The sequence below is a fragment of the Mytilus trossulus genome, chromosome 12, assembly GCF_036588685.1.
Source record: "Mytilus trossulus isolate FHL-02 chromosome 12, PNRI_Mtr1.1.1.hap1, whole genome shotgun sequence".
Classification (NCBI taxonomy): domain Eukaryota; kingdom Metazoa; phylum Mollusca; class Bivalvia; order Mytilida; family Mytilidae; genus Mytilus; species Mytilus trossulus.
Genome location: NC_086384.1, coordinates 26,978,714 through 27,002,281, shown reverse-complemented (window position 1 = coordinate 27,002,281; position 23,568 = coordinate 26,978,714). Strand labels below are relative to the sequence as shown.

At 34.3% G+C, this 23,568-nt stretch overlaps 1 long non-coding RNA gene across 3 annotated transcripts; it reads right to left on the bottom strand.

The window, feature by feature from the left end:
• Window positions 1-1,672: 1,672 nt before the first annotated feature.
• On the bottom strand, window positions 1,673-10,833 carry LOC134693678 (uncharacterized). Of its 3 annotated transcripts, none has more exons than XR_010102436.1 (3): window positions 10,816-10,833; window positions 3,867-3,973; window positions 1,673-2,253 (listed from the first exon to the last, which is right to left on the bottom strand). It is a non-coding gene; the product is annotated as an uncharacterized LOC134693678 (long non-coding RNA). The 3 variants fall into 3 exon arrangements; XR_010102437.1 differs by having other exon boundaries at window positions 10,821-10,833; XR_010102435.1 differs by lacking the exon at window positions 10,816-10,833 and adding an exon at window positions 5,937-5,961.
• Window positions 10,834-23,568: the final 12,735 nt, after the last annotated feature.

Sequence of the window (23,568 nt, the reverse complement as noted above, 5' to 3'; positions counted from 1 at the left end):
AATTATTTCAGATGCATACATTGTATACAACTTATTTTAATCTCATCTGATGTGTTTCAGATTTAGGTATATATGTACAGTGTACATTGTACCTATATAGCTATGATTCAATCTGCAGCCTTGTAAATATATCATCTTAATTTCTCAACCTCAAAAGACATCAAAGAATACAATTCTATCATGAAGTTGGAAATAGTGACCTATTTTTTACTGCCGCTCATTTCATATTAAATTCCTGCCTTCTGTGCAAAGTGTCCACCAATACAAATGGACAGCAAAGAAATAGTCGTATGTGCTTATGTGACATTCAGCACAATCAATCAATTGTGTTTTCATTATTAAGTGCCATAATATTTTAATTCAGGTTCATCATGTTCATCTCAAAGATGTTAAAATCAGAAAACTTATTTCCTATCAACTGCTGAGATTGGAGTCAAGTGAAATGGTATTTCTTTTCTGTCCTAATAGAAGAAATTTTATGTACCAGAATATACATCTAAATACAGAATTAACTAACTTAATATAATTTATACATAAGTTACATAACCACAATCCCGAAGTGTCAGATCAATCAGAATGAATCGATTTCCATGATATAGGGGAAAGGACAATTAGTCAGACGGAAACTCATAAAATGATACAATGTATGTACGTGTTAACCATGTTAACGGTTATAGAACTACAATGTACTGCCTACCAAAAATCATGGGTTAATCTTTACCTGACCCAATCACAAAAAATAACACAACTTAATTGTTAATCAAAACTTCATTAGCAATTATACCACATCATCTTTTTTTTAATGAAATTCTAGCTGTACTACATACATGTAATTACATGTATGATGCATTCAAATTTAAAATATATAGAAAGTAATTTCTGTCTGTGTGTTGGAAATGCTGTCTCATTGCCATACAAATGTACATGTAAAATGTATTATGTATGCACATGATGCATATGGTAATATAATGCTGTACATGTATATCTAACATCAGTTGCTAATCTTGCTAGATATAAGATTTTTTTATACTGTGGAAATATTCCATCACAAGTTTCCAAGTATACCATGTATACCAGTAGAAAATTAAATGCATATGAACATGTTAATGTACATATGTACAAAAGAGCAAATACATGATAAATGCAAGCAAAGAAAAATATCCAACATTTTTTGGTTCAAACATTCTGTGGATGTTACATTTGTACATTTGTACAGAGGTCTTGCTCAGTATTGAAGGCCAACATCAATATGACCAACAACTGAAATCAAAACACTTTATAATGCTTTTGAACATTTTGTAAACCTGTATAGTCTGTGTTATGAAATGAGATTGAAATATAAACCATGACAAAATATGATTTTCTTGTTCTCAGGTGGCTAATACATGTATATGACTAGTTGTTCTCAGATTGAGAGTTGTTTCATTGGCAATCATATGTCATGTATGTCATATTCTTACTTTTATAATTACATGTACATGTAACTACATAGGTGGTGCATCAGTGAATTGCATGCTTACATTTGTACATGTTCAATGTACATGATGTAATTTGTATATGTCTGAAATGTACATATGATATCTGTAAGTTTTCTGGTAGGATTAATATCTATATTGAATTACTTTTTACATCGCTTTCCTGTAATTGCCATAAAAATAACAAAACACTCATAGAAGTCTTATAAATGAATATTTCAAAATTCCCCTTTACCATGTTTACAGTTCAACTGAATATCATATGTCTATCTGTAGATCTCTCACTCGTCTTGGTTAGATATTGCAGATTTTTTAAAACATTTCATGAAAGAGACATAAAATTACATTTCTGACATCCGTGAAATACAATATTTTAACTGAAATCCTTTTTGAAACTCCTATTTTAAGACTATTCACAAATCTCCAAACGGCCTTTATTATGTATATTTGGTATTCCTTTTAACTGTCACATGTGTCAAGTAAAAACTCTTTAAGATGGTATACATCAACTTCAATAATGATGAAAAAGAAGTTAAATTGTCCAATTAATAATATTCCTCTCTATTTCAGCATCAATACACTAAATTCCAATTTATTTGGTTTTGAAACAGTCAATGCTTCTACTTAGTACGGTGCATTATGTAGAATTGCTGTCATTTTTCTATTTTTCATGGACATATTTGGTGGCTTTCTAGACAAATTTTAATCAGATCTTCCATAATGGCCATGATGAGTTATAAGTAACTTTTAACTGGTGTCTGACTGCAGGTCTTCATCCCTGAAATATGAAAATGCAAATATAATACAAGTACAATGTATATATCAAATGAAATTTTCAATATGAGAAAAGTAATCAAAAGTTAGTGCAAACATACTTCTTCAAAAAGTACTGTTAAAATGCTAACAAAATAATTCTCGTCCTTTTTTACCAGTAGTAATGTCTTCATTCAACATTTGAACAAAAAATAAATTTTCCAAACACATTTTAATAAGGCGCACTATGTAATAAATATTTAAATATTATGTTGAACTTCATTATTTTGTATCTCCTTTTCCAAATGTGAACAATGACAGGAATACTTCAATATCAACATGATCAATATCAAGAATCCACAAGAAATTTTAGCTAGCAAGTTCAGTATATTATTATTATCATGGTTATAGGCATATCTGTGATGTCTGTGTAAATAAATATTACTGCTCGTACATATATATACAGACACTGAAGGACGCCTCCGGGTGCGGGAATTACATGTTGGTGACCTTCTGCTGTTATTTTTTTTTTATTTGGTCGGGTTGTTGTCTCTTTGACACATTCCCCATTTCCATTCTCAATTTTACTTCATTTAGAATTCAGAAATTATCATGATTTATATTAAGTACATTAATTATTGTATTGCAATTCTTGAAGAATGGAAAAAAAAAGTGAATTTGTAGGATACTTATACAAGTGAATCTTATTTACTTGTACATGTTGTATGGGTAAACCAAAAAATGGCATAGTTATGTCCCTTACACATTCAGAATGTTTTACATTGTACTTGTTTTACATCCTTTTTTCTTGTATTCTTGAGATTTCTTTGCACTAAGCGAATTTTAAATTGTGTACTCTCTGCAGAAGTCTTTACCAATCATTTAAGTGTAATTTCATAGACAATGAAAATCCCATTTGTCTGTTATCTTCACAACACTGCTCATTTACAAGCCTCAAAGGAGCAATTTTTGAAGGCCTTGCACAAATATACAAGATCTTTGCTCAATCAATTTCTTTGATGGATTCATATAATGAGATGAAACATTGAACTTAAAATAAAAAAAAAATTGAGCTAAACTGGGAAAAATCACCATGATCATTAAAGGCATGATTCACATCTCAAAACTTGAGGATTTTTTTTAGGATTGAAAGAAATGTTTACATGGTTTACTTGTACAAGTAAATTTTTGAGAAAATTAAGGCTAGATTATTCAAACATTATCTTTTTACTTATACGTGTTATGTGTATTTTTTTTTACTTCTTCAAGTAAATAAAATAAACTTGTACAAATACATGTATTACCCATGACTATGTATGTGTCTGTAATATTTAATTGAGCACTTGTTGTTTGTTGCTGTTTGTTTGTTTGTTTGTTTGTTCATTCACTTTTTTCTCACATAAATAAGGCCATTAGTTTTCTACTTCAACAGGTTTATTAATATTATGATTTGGCGCCTTTTAGAGAAGACAATGTGGCAGAATGTGTTTTTCTCATTGTTGAAGGCCATAAGGCCTAAATGATGACATATATATAGTTTTTAATTTCTGTTTAACTTGGGACCCTTCAGGTGAGTCGTCCCATTGTACATGTACAATAGTTAGATCATGTAGATAATTGCAGGATAAAACAATTTACCTGTCTATAATACATGTAATGAAGCTCTCCAAATTCAAACCAAACTTTATATTTCATCACAGCTTGAATGGCATACTGTAACCTCAATCCTGTTATTGTCAGGTGACCTAAAAGAAAAAGAGAATGTAATTATAAACTTTTTTTTAAAAATAAAGGAGCATGAAAAATTGAAAACAGCAGGTTCAATAATTTCATGCGTCCATAGCACTTTTCTGGCTGAGTCTGGATTGACCTTCATCAGGAACGCTCAAAGCCAAACATTTAAAATCCAAAGATGTACAAGTAGTGAATAAAATTACAGAGCTATATGTCATGTATGTCAAAAATAGTATGAACCTGTGTATACATCGTAACATGTATAATCATGATAATGAATCATATATTTTTTAAAATAAAGAAATCACTTTTGCCATACGATAGAAATACAATGTAGGAAGATGTGGTGTGAGTGCCAATGAGACAACTCTCTATCATGTCCATCCAAATAACAATTTATAAAAGTAAACCATTATACATGTAGGTCAATGTATGGCCTTCAACCAGGAGCCTTGGCTCACATCAATAAACAAGCTATATAGGGCCCCAAAATTACAAGTGTAAAACCATTCAAACAGGAAAACAAACGGTCTAATCTATATAAAAAACAAGAAACGAGAGACACTTATAAATTACATAAACAAACGACAACTACTGTACATCAGATTCCTGACTTAGAACAGGTGCAAACATTTGCAGCGGGATTAAATGTTTTAATGACAATGTTTATATTAATGCAAATTAAATGAACCCAGGATATGCATGTTGCTAATTTTTGCTCGTCTTAATGTAATTTTTATGATTAACTAGAAGTGCTGAGAACACTGCTCCCAATAGCCAGCCCCCTCCCCCACAAAAAATATAAAATACTATAAAACAAACAAGTGATTCTGTGAGCTACTGATCACTTTTGATACCCCCATACACTTTAAGAATTTTAAGGTACACAGGAATTTGTTGAGTGATGAATATGAAAAAGCATCACACGGTATTGCTGACTCATATAAACCCTCAAACCAAATTTAAGAAGTCCATGTTATTTTCCTGAGAAAGATGCGACGAAAAATATTCAATTCTGGAACAGACAGACAGACTGAATTTAATATACCGTCAAAATTGACCGTTTCTAAACAGGCTGTGGCCTTTTCCATTTTATAAATGATATGATTTGCATCTGTTCATGCTTGTACACAATTGTCTGTTATAACAGAATACACAGCTTTATTACAAGTGGTTTTTTTCCTGCCTCTTGGACATGAGGTCTCGCAATGAAAATTTTAAAAATACCATTATGGCTCGATTCTGTTTACCATGTTTACTGGGGATATATATAGCTGAACACTGAACAGGGACACAGTTCAGATATTTGATATCATCCATGTACTCTAATTTTAGAGGGAAAGTGAATGCAGTGACTATTCAATTTTAATACTGATAATAATTATTATATATACTGTATAAAAATAATATGTCATGTACATGATGTATGTCAAAAGCACGAGAAGTTAAAGAGTATGACAGGAAACATGGAAAATAAAGAAGGGGAAACATGAAGCACACATCAAATCATCCTACTAAACACGAAACATAGAAGATAAAACGTCTGAACACGAAAACAAGTTGGTGACCTTCTGCTATTGTCTGTTCTATGGTTGGGTTGCTATCTCTTTGACACATTTTAATACGAAAGACACCGAACATATGTTCTCATAGTTTATGACTTTATTCATTATAGGTTGAAAAATACACAGTGGCGGATCCAGGAATTTTCATAAGTGGGGGCCCACTGACTGACCTAAGAGGGGGGCCGCTTCAGTCACGCTTCAATGATTCCCTATATAAGCAACCAAATTTTTTCTCAAAAAGGGGGGGCCCGGGCCCCCTGCCCCCCCTAAATCCGCCTCTGATTCAGGCAAAGTTTAGATGTTTAAGAAGTGTCCTATATTTTGACTTTAGTGCAACCTTATTATCTGATCTCTGCAGTGCACAAGCCATTTCCTCTGCATTTTAGTATATATCTCTAGATTGTAATACCTGAAAGCGATAAATTACACTTAAGTCGTGTTTTGTCCAGACATTGGATCATATTGAATAAATTTTCCATTTGTTCTCATCAGTTTCTCCAACCAGGTCGTTATAATCTCAACTGACAAGTGCACGGCTACTTTAGTAATTTTCAATTAATCAACTTGTAAACTGCAAGCTTCGCAACTACATTGAATTTCCAAATAAGGTAAACAGGTGGGCGGAGCTTAAACTCCGCTTGGTATTTTTCTTTTGATAAATACAGCTTTCACTCAAATTATTTCCATTTCTTGATGTGAAAATACATTATAATATTAAAAAAGACACCATATGCCATATCGTCGCTGTTATGCAAAAACCTCGTATCTCAATTTTTTGCGGAAATCTTTTTATCGATTATTAAGAATTTTAAAAATATGTATGTTCCACTGAATGCGAAAATATCTGATCTTCTAACCAATCATTAACCCGAATTCTGACAAGTGACGAAAAAAGTGTAGTCGGATTGGTGAGACATTTTGTTGTGCGAAAATATCATATCTCAAAAGAAAAAAAAGATGGCACTAGCAGCTGAGATTATAACAGGTACAGTTTTGTCAATTTTTTGTCTAATATAATATCACTGTGTATCATCGCCACCGGAAATTGGGTACTAACGAAGCGGAGATAAATAGAAAAAAAAGTAAACAAGTTAAGAATTCATTCAATTTAAAGCATTTCCACTCATTTGATGAGGGTGCCGCTTAAGCAATTATTTTCTCATATATAATCCTTTAAATTATTAGGCCGATAAGTACAAAATTAATACAAGATATTGTGTAATACTCCAAAACTTGTCACTTAGTACCGGAAAATTTCGAGGTCGATCGTCCTCTGTCGCCCCATTCTCAAGATATTGAACTGTTTTTCATTATTTTTCAAGACACGTTTTTAGATTATTATAGTGTGACATCATATTTACTGAAATTTGTTGCCAAAAAGATGTTTTTTAAAGAATATGGACAAAAACATTGTTTGTTTATTGTACGGCGAATTGCAGGACGTTGTACGGCGAATTGCAAAATAACAACTTTTGTCTGTATGGCGTCTTGCAATTTAATATAATTTCAAGAGGAAATTAAACACTGTTTAGATAATATCAAGTGACGATATTTTGTTGATATCAAAGCTTTACAGGCTTACAAATATACAAAATGACTTACTTATTATTAAATATATGTCGTTTATTCCGTTCAGAAATCGTCGTTGCGTACCGCTATTCGACCTTGTACAAAAAGGTCTTTTTCAACCATATTATCCTACATGCATTCATATATCGTTATACTACTAACGACTGTTGTCTTATTTGTTGTTCGGTGAAATTTTGTAAGTTCAATAAAATAAACCGCACATTTATATTTTGTTGGTGCTAGGTTTTGTTCAGATACAAACAGTGGAGATATGATAGCAAATAAGATAACTATCCACCAGGATCAAATAAAGTGTATGTAAGCAATTATATGCTATCGTACGGCCTTCAACAACGAAAACTCGTACCTTATAGTCGGCTATAAAAAGCACCGACCGAAAAATGTGGATGGATTCAACAAGACAACTAACGGCCTAAATTAACTCATAACAAAACAATTTATGAAAAATAACAAATATGATAGAGATGAACCAACGACAACCACCGAACCATAGGATCGAGAATTCGGACAGACACATAAAGTATGTGCTGGGTTAAACACATTGTTTAATTATTTAATTTCTGAAATGATTCATTTGTAAAAAGAAAAGTTAAGAAACTGCTGTATTAAATTTTCATCGTTTAATTAAAGCGAATGGTATTTCTATCTAATGCATAATAAGATGGAGAAAAGGGGGGGGGGGGGTACAATAGTGTGTTCGTTAACATGTTAGATTTTGGTAAAATCAGTTAACAACAAATTTTAAATGATGATAACATTTAACAGCAACTTTAATTTACACTTTTTCCAAACGAACCCAACAGCAATGAAAAGGGGAAGTACATATCTTTAATGTATTTAAAAGTTTGAAAACCACTGTACAGAGTCGCAGAAATGCCGAGCTCTATAAGCAATCTTTTATAAAGCTGACTAATTTTCAGAATACTCAAAGTACCATATTTTTTATTGACACATGGACAGACAATTGAACGGATGGAAAAGCAGACGGAGTGATTGACTCTAAGAAAAATGACTTTTATGTCATGAAAATCGAAAATGCTTCAAACTACAAAAGGAAGGCTTCTTCTGGTTATGTGTATTGTTGAGTAAATGTTTTATTTCAATCAGTCGTAGCAAACTTGAGTTATCGTCATTGTCATCATCATGACGTAGGAAAGTGTAACAAACAAAAAATATGAGTGAATACTATATGGCGCGAACATTATTTTTTATGGCGGGGGCTCTCATAAGTTATGGCTATACGTCTCAGGGTATTCATACGACTCATTGCTTACATGATTTTATTAAAAAGGAATAACGAAAGTTTACTGATTTTTATTTTAAAAAATCAAAACCAGTGTCTAAATCAAAAAGTAACATGTAAGGTGTCACAAGTTGAAGCACTCATTCATCTCCAAGTCCCAATTAAGATCTCTGAGCTGATACAAAATAAAAGCCTTGGTCCATCTTTACATTTCTGAAGTCTTAGACTAGCACATTTGGCATCAATTTGAGAACCAAGTCCTAATTTTTCGGCCTCTTCTACCAGTCCACACTGTTCAGTTATTTTACGAATTGCAAATTGAAAAGGTACTTTATTTTTCACAATTCCATTCAGGTATACTCCGGGTTAATGTAACTTATCAAATATTCCATATACATCTGAGTTATTTTCATCATAGGACTAACCAGGGATTTAGCTGGGTAAGAAGTAGCCCTTCCTTTTAAAGTTTTGGATACATTACAAATAGAGTCCAGAAATAATACATTGGATAGACGTATAAAGGGGGGCTTGAGATATCCCTAAACATGTTTAACACTGCCGCATTTGTTGCACCTGATCCAAATTGAGTCCATAACCCGGGCTATATAGTCTTGTATTTATTTTATTTTAATTTTGTTTCATTTATATGTTTCAGGAAACAATCATTGAACATCTACCCCCTTTTTTGTAATTTGTAAATGATTGCTCACTTAGGAGACAGCTTCCGGTATACCAATACACAGTCACAAGTTTAGTTTCGCATTATGGACATGGTGAATTTTCTAAAAAATAAATTTGTTTTTAGATAGTTGAAGAATGATATAGCCGTCATTTTATGGACAAAAACGGCAGAAATGCATACGTTTTTATTACCTCTTGATAGATATATGTCTATGGACTCAGGAAAGGTATCACTTTAATTGATTGAAATTTTCCTTTGGTCCACATTTTGTAGACCTTGTGGCATGTTCAATCCCCTATTTAGCAATATTTGGTATCAAATAAATGCTGATTTCCATGGTTGCACAAACAAGAGAGATTATGTTTCACCATTATAACTCTGATTCTCTTTCCATAAATATAACATATGAATTACTCAAATATTAAGCCTTGTTTGTTAGGAAGGAAGGAAAAGAAGGTGTTTAAAAAATATGAGTGTCAATTTAAAGTTTTTTTTCTATCTGTGTATTGCCACCCCACCCTAGTGCACAATTTTCTCGCTGCGTTGGGTTTTTTTCTGCTATTTGGTCGGAATTCTGCTTCTTTGACATTTTCCTCATTTCCATTCTCCATTATATCAAGGAGTTACTATACTCAAAGATTTTTAAAGACAGTAACATACATGTATATATGCTGTTTATGTCACTCCTTTGTTGAAGCAACGTAAAGAAAGAGACGGACAGCAAACTTTTTTTAATGTAATTCTTGTAAATAACAGTGAACATCAGTTAACAGAGAAAATGATGTCAAACCAGTGTTAAAAGTAACAGATGAAATGAATCCCAATTTCAAAAAAACAGTTAACAACATTGCAAATTTTAACATAACAGATTACAGACAGTGTCTCGAAAACAGTTAACAGTTTAAATTTATCTCAAATAACAGTTTTAACAAAAAACCTTGAAAAGTACGAAAGCAGTGTAACATAAAAAGGCACCCCTTCCCTTTAGATATTTAAACTTCATGCTTTATTTTCTTTGAAAGGACGGTAAATAAATATTCTAAAATTAGCAAGTTGCCATACAGTTGAAAACAAGTTGCCATACAGTAAATTTGTCAACACGAGCAAGTTGCCGTATCCTATACTTTATTTTTCATGGTCTATATTCTTTAAAATACATCTTTTTGGCAACAAAATTCAGTAAATATGATGCAAAACTATAATATTCTAAAAAACGTGTCTGGAAAAATAATGAAAAACAGTTCAATATCTTGAGAATGGGGCGACAGAGGACGATCGACCTCGAAATTTTCCGGTACTAAGTGACAAGTTTTGGAGTATTACACAATATCTTGTATTAATTTTGTACTTATCGGCCTAATAATTTAAAGGATTATATATGAGAAAATAATTTCTTAAGCGGCACCCTCATCAAATGAGTGGAAATGCTTTAAATTAAATGAATTCTTAACTTGTTTACTTTTTTTTCTATTTCTCTCCGCTTCGTTAGTACCCAATTTCCGGTGGCGATGATACACAGTGAATATGTATAGCTTAGAAATAATGAAAAGCTTTGAAAATACAATATAGGTGCAGAAATTTTTGCTCGCCTTGGTAATTGATTGGTTAGAAGATCAGATATTTTTGCATACATTGGAACATAAATATTTAATTCTAAATAATCGATAAAAAAAAATCAGTTTTTATTGCCTGGTGTAAAATTATGAAAACCTTAGATACGAGGTTTTTGCATAACAGCGACGATATATTTCATTATTCATGCGATACGCGTACCTTACCTATTGCTACATTAATTTTGTTACTGTGTCTGCAACGTCAAAAGTCGCCCGCCATTACACATTCTGATCTAGATAGGGGAAATAACTCCTGCACTGTTTTTTTATTCGGTTTTGCGGGAAAACCACCTTAATGTCGCTGCGTTAACAGAAAATTCTGCGAGTGGAGCTAAAGTTGCCAGAACTAACACTTACTCTAACAAAAATAATTTTCGTCCAGGAAATTTTTCAAGGAAAGGATTTTTTTCGGAAAGCAGCTTGGAGCCCAAAGGGTTTCCCAGATCGAAGGAAATAAGTTCAAAGAACCTTGTACAAACTGTAAATATAAGTCCCCAGGTATGGGCACGTTTGCTAATGTTTCACAGGAAGTGGACTAAAACTGGAGTTTATGAGTCATCCATGTTTAAACATAAAAGAGACAAGTGTTCCAAGATATGGTATTCGCGAGTCGCTAATTTTAACAGTAATAAGTGTTTTATTAGAAAAAAATGTTATAGAACATGTTCCTGTTGGATTAGAAAACTTTGGTTATTACAGCACAGTTTTCGTAGTTCCAAAACGACAAGGAGGTCTGCGACCGATTCTCAGTCTAAAACCTCTAAACCAAATAGTAGTGTCTCATCATTTCAAGACGGAAACACTCCGTTCAATTATGAAGGCTTTAAATAAGGGAGACTATGCAGTAACATTGGTTTAGCAGATGCATATTTTCATATCCCAATTCACACAGATTACAAACAATTCCTGAGATTCCGATTTCTAGGTCACAGCTACCAATTTCGAGCAATGCCATTCGGGCTCAAATCTGCCCCAAAAGTGTTCACAAAGATCATGGCTGTATTAGCAGCATACCTACGAAAGTTAATGATTCAGGTATTCATGTATCTAGACGATTGGCTGATCAGCAATTCAGACAAAACAGCTCTTTTAAAGCAAATGCATTTTGTACTCCGTCTAGTTCAAGATTTGGGACTTATAGTAAATCAGAAAAAGTCAAACTTTACCAACCCAACATATAGAATACTTGGGAGCCCTTTTCAATCTAGAGAAAGGGATAGTAACACCAACAGAGACAAGATTTCAAAGTATTTTGGAAATAATACATGCATTTCTGAACAGTCAACAGATTCAAGCAGTAGTAATTTTAAAATTACTAGGTCTGATGGCTTCATGCATTTACCTAATACCCATGGGAAGATTACATATGAGGCCAATCCAACTTAATTTGTAAGCACTATGGCGGCCAAACATCCAACCATTGAATCAGTTCATTCCTGTACGAATGAGCTCGACAGTACATTTAAGATGGTGGACAAATCGGACAAATATTTTCAAAGGAATGCCTTTACAGGAGCCGACAATTCAGTTGACATTGATCACAGATGCCTCAGAACTAGGATGGGGAGTTCATCTAGGAACTTGGCAGACATCAGGAATTTGGCCAAAGTCTTATAAACTAAAACATATAAATTAGTTGGAATTGAAGGCTGTACAGCTAGCTCTTCAATAAGCTGTACAGCTCGTGAAAGACAAGAATATTTTGATAAGGTCGGACAATACAACAGTGATAAGTTATATCAACAAACAGGGCGGAACCCATTCGCCAGAACTGTGTTACCTAACTTGGGACCTTTATCAATGGTGTATTCAGAACAAAGTAACTATCCGTGCAGTTCACATTCCGGGAAAGATAAATCTACCAGTAGATGCTCTTTCGAAGATGACAGAATGGATACTCAACAATATGATAGTAAATATGATATTTCAGAGACTGGGAACTCCAAGTATAGATCTGTTTGCAACAGCTCAGAACAAAAAGTTAGCAGTTTATTGCTCTCCGGTTCCAGACATAGCAGCATTTCAAGTAGATGCTCTAACTGTAAATTGGAGTGGCGTGTATGCATATGCATTTCCTCCTCCAATCCTTGTTCCTCGGATATTACAAAAGATTCGAGAAGAAAAGACAGTTGTTCTTCTAATAGCACCAATGTGGCCAAGACAATCTTGGTATCCTCAGATGTTGGATCTAATGATAGATATTCCAATAAAACTACCACTTCTGCCAGATCTGCTTTCAAAAATTCACAATCGAATACAAATATTTCATCAGAGTCCAGAAACATTGAATCTTGGCATGGACATTATCAAATTGCGCCATAAGTCAAAAGGATTTTCTGAAAAAACTACAGAAATTATGACAAATGCCAGAAAAACATCTACTCAAACAGTGTATGATGCAAGACTCAGAATATATGACAGTTTGTGTAAAGAACAAAATATCAATTCCACTTCTTCAACTATACCAGAAGAAGCAGAATTTTTCTTATATCTTTCTACTGTAAGAAAATGCAAACCACAGACTATTACAGGTTACACGTCATCCATAGCTATATAGCTTTGATTCATAAATAATGGATTAGAAATTTCAAACAGTTCTGAGTTATCATCATTGATTAAAGGATTATTTAATATGAATCCACCAATTCGTCAATTGACCCCAAATTGGAATTTACTTTTAGTTTTATTGATGCTAACAAAACAAACTTTTGAACCTTTAGATTCAATTGAATTAAAGTTTTTAACATTCAAAACAGCTTTTCTAGTAGCTATTGCATCAGCCAGTAGAGGTAGTGAAATTCATAGCTTATCATTAGATGATGGACATTTTAGATTTGAAAAAAATAAATTAAACTATTACCAAATATGCAGTTTCTTGCAAAAACACAGACTTTGAATAGGCCTTGGGAGCCATTATTCATTCCTCCATTTAATTCTTATGTAACTGATTCTGAGGATTTGAAACTATGCCCTTGCCGTGCATTAAGGATTTACATAAATAAAATCTATAAGGATATCACACAGACTGTTTGTTACTTATCAAAAAAAAAATCATATAGAAGGTTCAAAGGATTCTATTGCAAGATGAATTGTTAATACAGCGCGATATTCATATGAAAATGCAGATAAAGACACTTTAAAAACAGTAAGAGCACATGCTGCAAGAAGACTCTCTACTTCATGGGCTTTATTTTGTGGTGTATCAGCTGAAGAAATTTTAAAAGCAGCTCACTGGACATCTGAAACTACTTTCACTTCATTCTATTTGAAGGATGTTCCAGACCACCAGTCCATTTTTGCCAAGTCAGCAATTTTGGATTCTTTCAAGAGAGGAAGACAGAAATAGGTGAATATAATTGTTTAATTCCTTTCCAACCTCCTTTAGTAGGGCTGCAAATTCTTTTGCAATTAGTTAAGGAGGCAGGTAAGTGGAAATATTGAAGTGAACTAGGATTTTTGTGGGTAAAATCCTTGTTCATGAAAAATTTACACTTACCTGCCTCACCCTCCCTCCTCCCCTCTCGAGGAATTACTTAATATTGGTCTCGAGAAACTGAAGAGTTACGTAAGGGAGATAACTGGAGGTGTTACCGTATTTATATTAAAAAAAACTCGACGAACGTATGGGGAAGTAGAGGGAAATTGCAATTAAATTCTAATTCGTAAACTCAAACGAACATAACATATTTATCAAATAACCACAAACTCTGACATGGGAGACGCCACTTGCAGAGTCAAGCGCACATTTTATTATAAATATAAAAATATAATGAGTATAATATTGTTGAAAGTTCATATAATATATAGCTATTAAGCAGCTTGTACTGGTTTCCCCATACTTATGGTCCACAAATCTGAAAATAAATAATATGATTAATAATATTATTTATTTTGCAAAATGCTACTGTACACTTTGATTGCAATGGCTCGAATGACTTTAAACCACCTGAGTTCACTCGTGCATGAACTCAATATTCCAATCAAACCGACCTTACTATAATTAACGAAACACGTGTTAACTTTAAACAAACAACATTTTACATGTTCGATTTTGTACAACTTTGATAAATGCATTTAAATTCTAATTCGTAAACTCAAACGAACATAACATATTTATCAAATAACCACAAACTCTTACATGGGAGACGCCACTTGCAGAGACAAGTGCTCTCGAAACACAAAGAACGGGAAAATAGCATTGAATATTTATTTAATTTTTGAATTTCGATGAGCAGATAACTGTGCTGGAAAGTCTTCTCTAACGTACCATATTTTCCTCTGTCCTATTGTAGGCTGTTATGCTTCAGAAAAATTCTTATCAGAAGTACAGGTGTAAGCACTGGCTCTTGTATACGAGAGACGAAACTTATGAGCATTTGACTACTTGGTGAATGTAATTCTAACTAGATATTAATCAAGTGCATGTCAGAATCTTTAGTATAACTATTTAAAGAAATTTATTTGTTAAATAATATACCAATATACATGTCTGAAATTCAGCCTAATAGCTTCAATAACAACCGGTATTGTCTAAACATTCGCCCTAGTGACTTAAATAATAATATGCTAAGTTACTTAAATAATAAACAGCCCAGTGTCTTCAACAACAACCAGCTTAGTGTCTGTAATAACAACATTTCCAGTGTTTTTAACAACAACCAGCCCAGTGTCTTCAATAACAACATACCCAGTGTATTCAACAACAACCAGTCAAGTTCCTTTAATTAAAATGTTTTGCCCAGTATCTTTATTCAACAAGAATTTCAACAACCAGCTCAGTGTCTTCAATAACAACAAGCCCAATGTCTTCAATAACTAAACAACCTGCCCAATGTCTTCAACAACAGTCAACAGTGTCTTCAATAACAACAAACACAGAGTCTTCAACAACAAACCTGCCAAGTGTCTTCAACAACAACCTACCCAGTGTTTTCAACATCAACATGCCCAGTGTCTTGAATAACTATCAGCCAAGTGTTTGTAATAACAACCTACCCAGTGTCTTGAATAACTACCAGTAAAGTGTTTGTTATAACAACCTGCCCAGGGGCGTAACACCAACATGCCTAGTTGCTTTCACAACAACCAGCCAAGTCACTGCAAGTGTCCTCAACATCTACCAACCCAATGTCCTTAACACCAAACTCAATGTCTTCAACATCTATCAACCCAATGTCCTCAACACCAGGCTCAGTGTCTTTAACATCTATCAACCCATTGTCCTCAACACCAAGCTCGGTGTCTTCAGCATCTATCAACCCAATGTCCTCAACACCAGGCTCAGTGTCTTTAACATCTATCAACCCAATGTCCTCCAACACCAAGCCCAGTGTCTTCAACATCTACCAACCCAATGTCCTCAATACCAAGCCCAGTGTCTTCAAGAACAACTACACAATAGTCTGAAATAACTACAAGTCTAGTATCTTCAATAACAACCTGCCCAATGGCCTCAATAACAACATGTCGAGTGGCTTAAATCACTGTAACTATCAGCCTAGTAACGTCCATTACTAAATGCCTAGTGGCTTCAACAACAACCCGACAAGTGTCTCTAACAACATGCTGCCCACTGATGTCAATAAGAACATGTCCAGTGTCTTCAAAAACAACCGGCCCATTGTCTTTACAAACAACCTCTGCCCAGTGGCATTAATACCATGCCTAGTGGCTAAATATTACTATCAGCCTATATCTTTATAACGCCATGACCAGTGGGGTAAACAACATCATGCCGATATGTATTTATAATAATATGTCCAGTTGCGTCAATAATAACATGTCCAGTGGCTTAATTACAAATTGCCCAGTTTCTTCAATGACAACACGCCCGATGGCTTCAATTAACTGCTAGTGACGGCAACAACGACCTGCCCATGGGCGTCAATAAGAACAAGCCAAGTGTCTTCACCAACAGACTGCCCACTGGCTTTACACACAACCTGTCCAGTGGCTTCTATACCAATCCGCACAGTTGCGTCTATAACAACCTACTTAGTGGCGTCAATAATAAATGTCAAGTGTTTAAATAACTATTAGCCCATGACTTTAATTACGACATGCATAGTGACTTCAATAGCCTCCTTTCCCTCGGCATTAATAATAATTTTGCCCAGTTGTGTCAATCACAACATGGCCAGTGGCGTAAATACAAACATGGCCAGTGGAGTAAACAACAACATGCCCAGTGGGTTAATTAACAATCAGCCTTGTGGTTTTATAACAACTTGTCTAGTGTCTTTAATAACTACACGCCTAGCTGCGTCAACAACAACCTGTATATCGGCATCAATAACAACCAGTCAAATGGCTTCAACCATAACCAACCAAGTGTCTTCATTAATAACTTGCCAAGTAGTTTTACAAACAACCTGCCCAATGTCTTCAATACTAACCTGCCCAGTGACGTAACAAACAAACTGCCCAGTGGCTTCAATACCAAATTGCCCAGTGGCGTCTATAACAAACTACCTAGTGCGTCAATAACAACAAGCCTAATGGCTTAGCTTTTAGCCCATGGCTTGAATTACAACATGCCCAGTGGATTCAACAGCATCTTGACCAGTGTCTTCAATGTCAACACTCCCAGTGGCGTCAATAATATATCACCAATTGGCGTCAATGACATCACGCCCAGTGGCGTCAATAACACCTCGCCCAGTGTCGTCAATAATACCTTGCCCATTGGCGTCAATAAAAACACGCCCAGTGGCGTCAATAACAACACGCCAAGAAGCGTCCATAATAACACGCCCAGTGGCGTCAATAACAACACACCCAGTTGCGTCAATAACAACCTGCCCAGTGTCTTCAACATCATCTTGCCCAGTGGCTTAAATATCAACCTGTCAAGTGGCTTCAATAACAACACGCCCAGTGGCGTCAAAAACAACACACCCTGTGGCGTCAATAACAATCTGCTCAGTGGCTTCAATAATAACTCGCCCAGTGGCGTCAATAACATCATCTTGCCCAGTGGCGTCAATAACACCTCGCCCAATGTCGTCAATAATACCTCGCCCATTGGCGTCAATAACAACAAGCCAAGAAGCGTCAATAATAAGACGCCCAGTGGCGTCAATAACAACCTGCCCAGTGGCTTCAACAACATTTTTCCCAGTGGCTTAAATGTCAACCTGCCCAGTGGCTTCAATATCATCTTGCCCGGTGGCTTAAATGTCAACCTGCCCAGTGGCTTCAATAACAACACGCCCAGTGGCGTCAATAACAACACACCCAGTGGCGTCCATTACAACCTGCCCAGTGGCTCCAAAAACAACACGCCCAGTGGCGTCAATAACAACCTGTCCAGTGGCGTCAATAACAATAATCCTGGTGGCTTCAATAACAACACGCCCAGTGGCGTCAATAATAACTCGCTCAGTGGCGTCTAACAAAATGCACAGTTGCGTCAATAACAACATGCCCAGTGACGTCAATAACACATCAAGAGGCGTCAATAATAACACGCCAAGTGGCGTCAACAACAACTCATTCAGTAGTCTCAATAACAACACGCCAAGTGGGGTCAATAATAACACGCCCAGTTGCGTCAATAACAACACGCACAGTGGTGCCAATAACACTCCAAGAGGCGTCAATAATAAAAACGCCCAGTGGCATTAACAACAACAAGCCGAGTTACATCAATAACAACACGCCCAGTGGCGCCAATAACAAGCCAAGATGCGTCAATAATAACACTCCAAGTGGTGTAATTAACAACACGTCCAGTGGCGTCAGTAACAACATGCCCAGTTGCGTCAGTAACAACATGCCCAGACGCTTAATAAAGTATCAGCCCAGTGGTATTAATTACAATCTGTACAATGTCTTCAATAACAACACGAATAGTGGCTTCAATAAAACCCGCCCAGTAGTTTCAATAACAATATGTCCAGCGGTTTGAATAACTATAGCAAAGTTGCTTATATTACGACATGCCCAGTGGCTTCACTAACAACTAATCCAGCGGCTTCAATAACAACCGGTCCAGTGGATTAAAGGATTAATAGCATAGTGTCTTAATATAACTATCAGTAGATTTAACAATCAATCAGCCCAGCGATTAAGAAAAATAGTTACTCAAAAGGTATTAAACTTAAAAGAAATCTAAAAGTATCATTCCCAGGGGGTAATTTAGTCAACAATAATCATTATCATATACTTGTATACAATCTTACTAAAATTTTACAGTTCAATAATATTATCAGATTATTACATGGCATTTTTCATATCGCACGTATTATCAGCCCTAGGTACAATATCAGCCCAAGAGCCGCATGGCTCGAGGGCTGATATTGACCGAGGGCTGATAAAACATGCGATATGAAAAATGACATGTTATGATCTTTTTATCATATGCTTCAACAGCAGAGAAAAATAACACATCCATATATTGATCCTTTTACGTGGTTCCTGAAAAGAAGTTCAAAGAGTAAAAAGTTCACGGACGTCGGAATCAAAATTTTATCCATTCGATATGAAATCTTTCTATCAAATGCCTCAACAAAGAGAGAAAAAAAACATTTCAATATGGACGAATGGACGAAAAAATAATTTAACAATATACATAAAAAATGAACATTGTTTGGAAAAGTCAACTTTTTTTAAAATAACTTTCTAAATTATGTTTCCATGAAAATTAAAAAAAAAAATACAGTTATTCGATAATTTGTTTGTTTTTGTTTTATTATTATTTAACATAATATACTTTCCAGTATTATACTTTCCAGTATTCAAATAATTGTTTTGTACACTACTTTTGTAATATTTTTCACTGAAAACGTAACATTTAAGTGTATTTGCCGTTTTCCGCGTTCTGTTGTCTTTTTCAATCAAATTTCCGGAAATGCACGAAGTTGCATGTGATAAACGTCACGGAAATTAACGGAAAGGCATGTGATAACATTCCGGAAGCAGTCAATAAAGGTACCTTTATCAGCCCGCTATGGAAATTCTTAAGAATCTGGTCAATAAACTATGGAAAGCCAACGGGGTCAAAATTCTTACTTCGTAACTTGTCAATTTGTAACTCGTAACTGTGTGATTTGTCAATTTGTATATTGCTGTTTTGTAACTTGTCGATTTGTTAAATGTCGATTTGTATATTGTCTATTTGTATATTGATGTTTTGTAACTTGTCGATTCGTTAATTGTCAATTTGTATATTGCTGTTTTGTAACTTGTCGATTTGTATATTGTCTATTTGTATATTAATGTTTTGTAACTTGTCGATTCGTAAATTGTCAATTTGTATATTGATGTTTTGTAACTTGTCGATTTGTTAATTATATAAATGTCGAATTGTATATTGTCTATTTGTATATTAATGTTTTGTAACTTGTCGATTCGTAAATTGTCAATTTGTATGTTGATGTTTTGTAGCTTGTCGATTCGTTAAATGTCAATGTGTGAAATGTCAATGTGTGAAATGTCATCGTTGTATTATGCTAACGAACTTTATGACGACAGATGGCGCTCGGTTTCTTCTACGGTGTATAAGCCTCCTGTAAGTAGGAGCACCGGCATATGGAATATATACCAATGTAATTTAAATCAATTATGTAAAGAACATTCATATAAAAGAAAACAAATAGATGAATACATTGTTTGTTTTATATACCATGTATATCAGGGTCTCGCTTTTATTTGGAGTTTACTGTACTGGTCACCAAACCTGGGATGGGATAGCATAGATGTGTCGCTGTCCTCGAACGGGCCTCCTTATCAACTTCGCAAATATATTACTGTCATTTGGCAGGAAACTTATACTTAACCGGGTCAAAATAAGACTAAATACATAAAATATAAGACGGTGCTGGAAAATTTATACTATTAGTGTCCTTGGCATCAAATTTTGAACTAAATGTATCATGAATGGGAGAAATGGTTTGACACTCATTATTCCTTAATATTATAATCTCAATATAAAATTTTCAGAAAAGAATGCAATTCTCTAATGATGTTTTAATACAAGAAGCAAATAGACGAACAATCTTTATTTATTTGGCTCCTGAGTAATGAAGATAAAAGATGTCACAGTTTATTATATCATATTTGAACTTTTGCAAAGACAAACTGAATGGTTTTTTTTAAATGAGTTACTTGATTAATGTATACTATATATTAAAACTGTATTGAATATGCACTATTTTGTAATAAAATCTAAAGGAACCAGAAAACTAAACGAGGACCTAAATTGGACTACCAATATTTCCAAAAATGCAACGTAGTCAAGAAGTCAAAATTAACACTAGGATTCCTGATAAGAAAGTTTTCCAGTGCTATAGAGCCAGACAATTAAAAAAAAAGCTCGTCCAAAAAAGGACAATCAATTGCTGCCAAGTGCCCGATTGAACAATTATCAGTCAAAAAAAGTATTGAAAAAATTGCATATCAAGAACTTCAAAAAGTGTTTTGAGATCTCAACGAGCAAAATACCACAATATTCCAACTTATTTTTCGTAAAAACAGTATTCGAGTGGAACCACCTTGAAGAAACTGTAGTGCGCAAACCGCGAGCGTTGACAGTTGTTCAGAAACTGCTCTCATGCATCGTCAATACATCGACGGCGCTCTGCATTATAACGCCGGTTTTTTTTTATCCACAACGTTAAAATAAAATGAACCGATAATAGCATTTTAGGATTAATAGATACGTTTGTTACTAGAACCTGGGTTTTCAAGTAATGATGTAGCCTTTTATAGCCGACTATTTGGTATTATGTTTTCTCATTGTTGAAGGCCGTAGGTTGCCTATACTTGCTTACATCGACTTTACTTGAACTTCGCTTTGGTGGATAGTTGTCTCATTGTCAATCATACGGTTTATTACCACATCTCCTTATTCCAGTCGTTATATTCCACGGACCAACGACTATTTCAATTTCCTCGCAATTAGGAAAGATCGATTGCGTCGAGGGACTTGACTAGTCGGGATGTATTTTTATAGTTTCCGTTCTCGAACGAAAATCCACGTCAGTAAATAAAATAAAACTGGGGTCGTGTAAACATGCAATTTTCATTTTGCTTTCATTTAGACGCATTTTCTGTAATTGATTGATTAGAATTACTTAGGTATATATATTCCATATGGAGGTGCTCCTACTTACAGGAGGCTTATAAAACGAAGAAGAAACCGAGCGCCATCTGTCGTCATAATGATCGTTAGCATAATACAACGATGACATTTCACACATTGACAAATCACGCATTGACATTTAACGAATCGACAAGTTACAAAACATCAATATACAAATTGACAATTTACGAATCGACAAGTTACAAAACATTAGTATACAAATAGACAATATACAAATCGACATTTAACAAATCGACAAGTTACAAAACAGCAATATACAAATTGACAAATCACACAGTTACGAGTTACAAATTGACAAGTTACGAAGTAAGAATTTTGACCCCGTTGGCTTTCCATAGTTTATTGACCAGATTCTTAAGAATTTCCATAGCGGGCTGATAAAGGTACCTTTATTGACTGCTTCCGGAATGTTATCACATGCCTTTCCGTTAATTTCCGTGACGTTTATCACATGCAACTTCGTGCATTTCCGGAAATTTGATTGAAAAAGACAACAGAACGCGGAAAACGGCAAGTGATAAGACTTATCTCAAAATAGTTGAGGAGCAAAAATGAATTAAGTTAAACTTGCTTTGAAAGACATAAATGAGGTGACAATATTATTGAAGAACATGAAAAAACAAATAAAATGCTTGTTATCAATAAAACAATTAAAGTAAAGAATTTGTTTTGGTTGTCTGTAAATATTTTCTGACTGAAGTGCAAAGACAATCAAAAATTAAATTCTAATATTTCTTGTCTGTATATCTTCTGCTGAAGTATATGATAAAAAGATAATTACATGTCATTTTTCATATCAGACCCGGCTCTTGGGCTGATATCACAACCTTGGGCCAATAAAGGGTTTGATATGAAAAATGCCATGTAATAATCTATACTTATCAATCCTCTCTAAAACGAATGAATTTGTATAATTTATCTTTCATATTATATATAATTATGTTTTTTAAACAGATCATGAAGAGGGATTCTTTTTCATATTTAAATGGCATGTTCAGAATTGTATCTTAATATTCTTTTCATATAATATATTTTTTTTTTATATTCAATATGATGAAAAACCATACATTATGTAAACAATACTTATCACCTTGATCTTTAAAATGCTCGTGTTACTTGTTTTACTTGGTGTCTCAATGTCCGTGATACAGCGGACCCAATCTTCTTCTCATCATCGGAAACCTTAGCAAGCTCGAAATGACAGATATTCTTTGGTTGTATCCCCTCCTGCTGGTGACTTATCAGCAATCGTAATAAACTTGTTCCGCTTAAGAAATTGTTCAAAGGTCATGTCTGCAACTTTGGTTTGCATGTCTCTATATATCAGTTACGTCAGTAACATAATGTCATAGAGGTGACTTTCTTCACGTTCAGTACTTGCCGTATCACGAAAAGTACAAGTTGGAGAAAAACTAATAAAATGCTACTGTACACTTTGATTGCAATGGCTCGAATGACTTTAAACCACCTGAGTTCACTCGTGCATGAACTCAATATTCCAATCGAACCGACCTTACTATAATTAACCAAACACGTGTTAACAATAAACAAACAACATTTTACATGTTCGATTTTGTACAACTTTGATTAATGCATTTAGTTAAGGAGGCAGGTAAGTGTAAATATTTTATGAACAAGGATTTTACCCACAAACATCCTAGTTAAAGTAAATAGAAATCTATGAAATTTTGACACAAGGTTTATGAACACAAACCGAAGTTTAGAATTGATTTTGGGGGTTTCTAGTTTAGGAATTAGGGGTAAAAAAAGGACACAAATAAGCATTATTCTTGGTTTTCGCAAAATAAC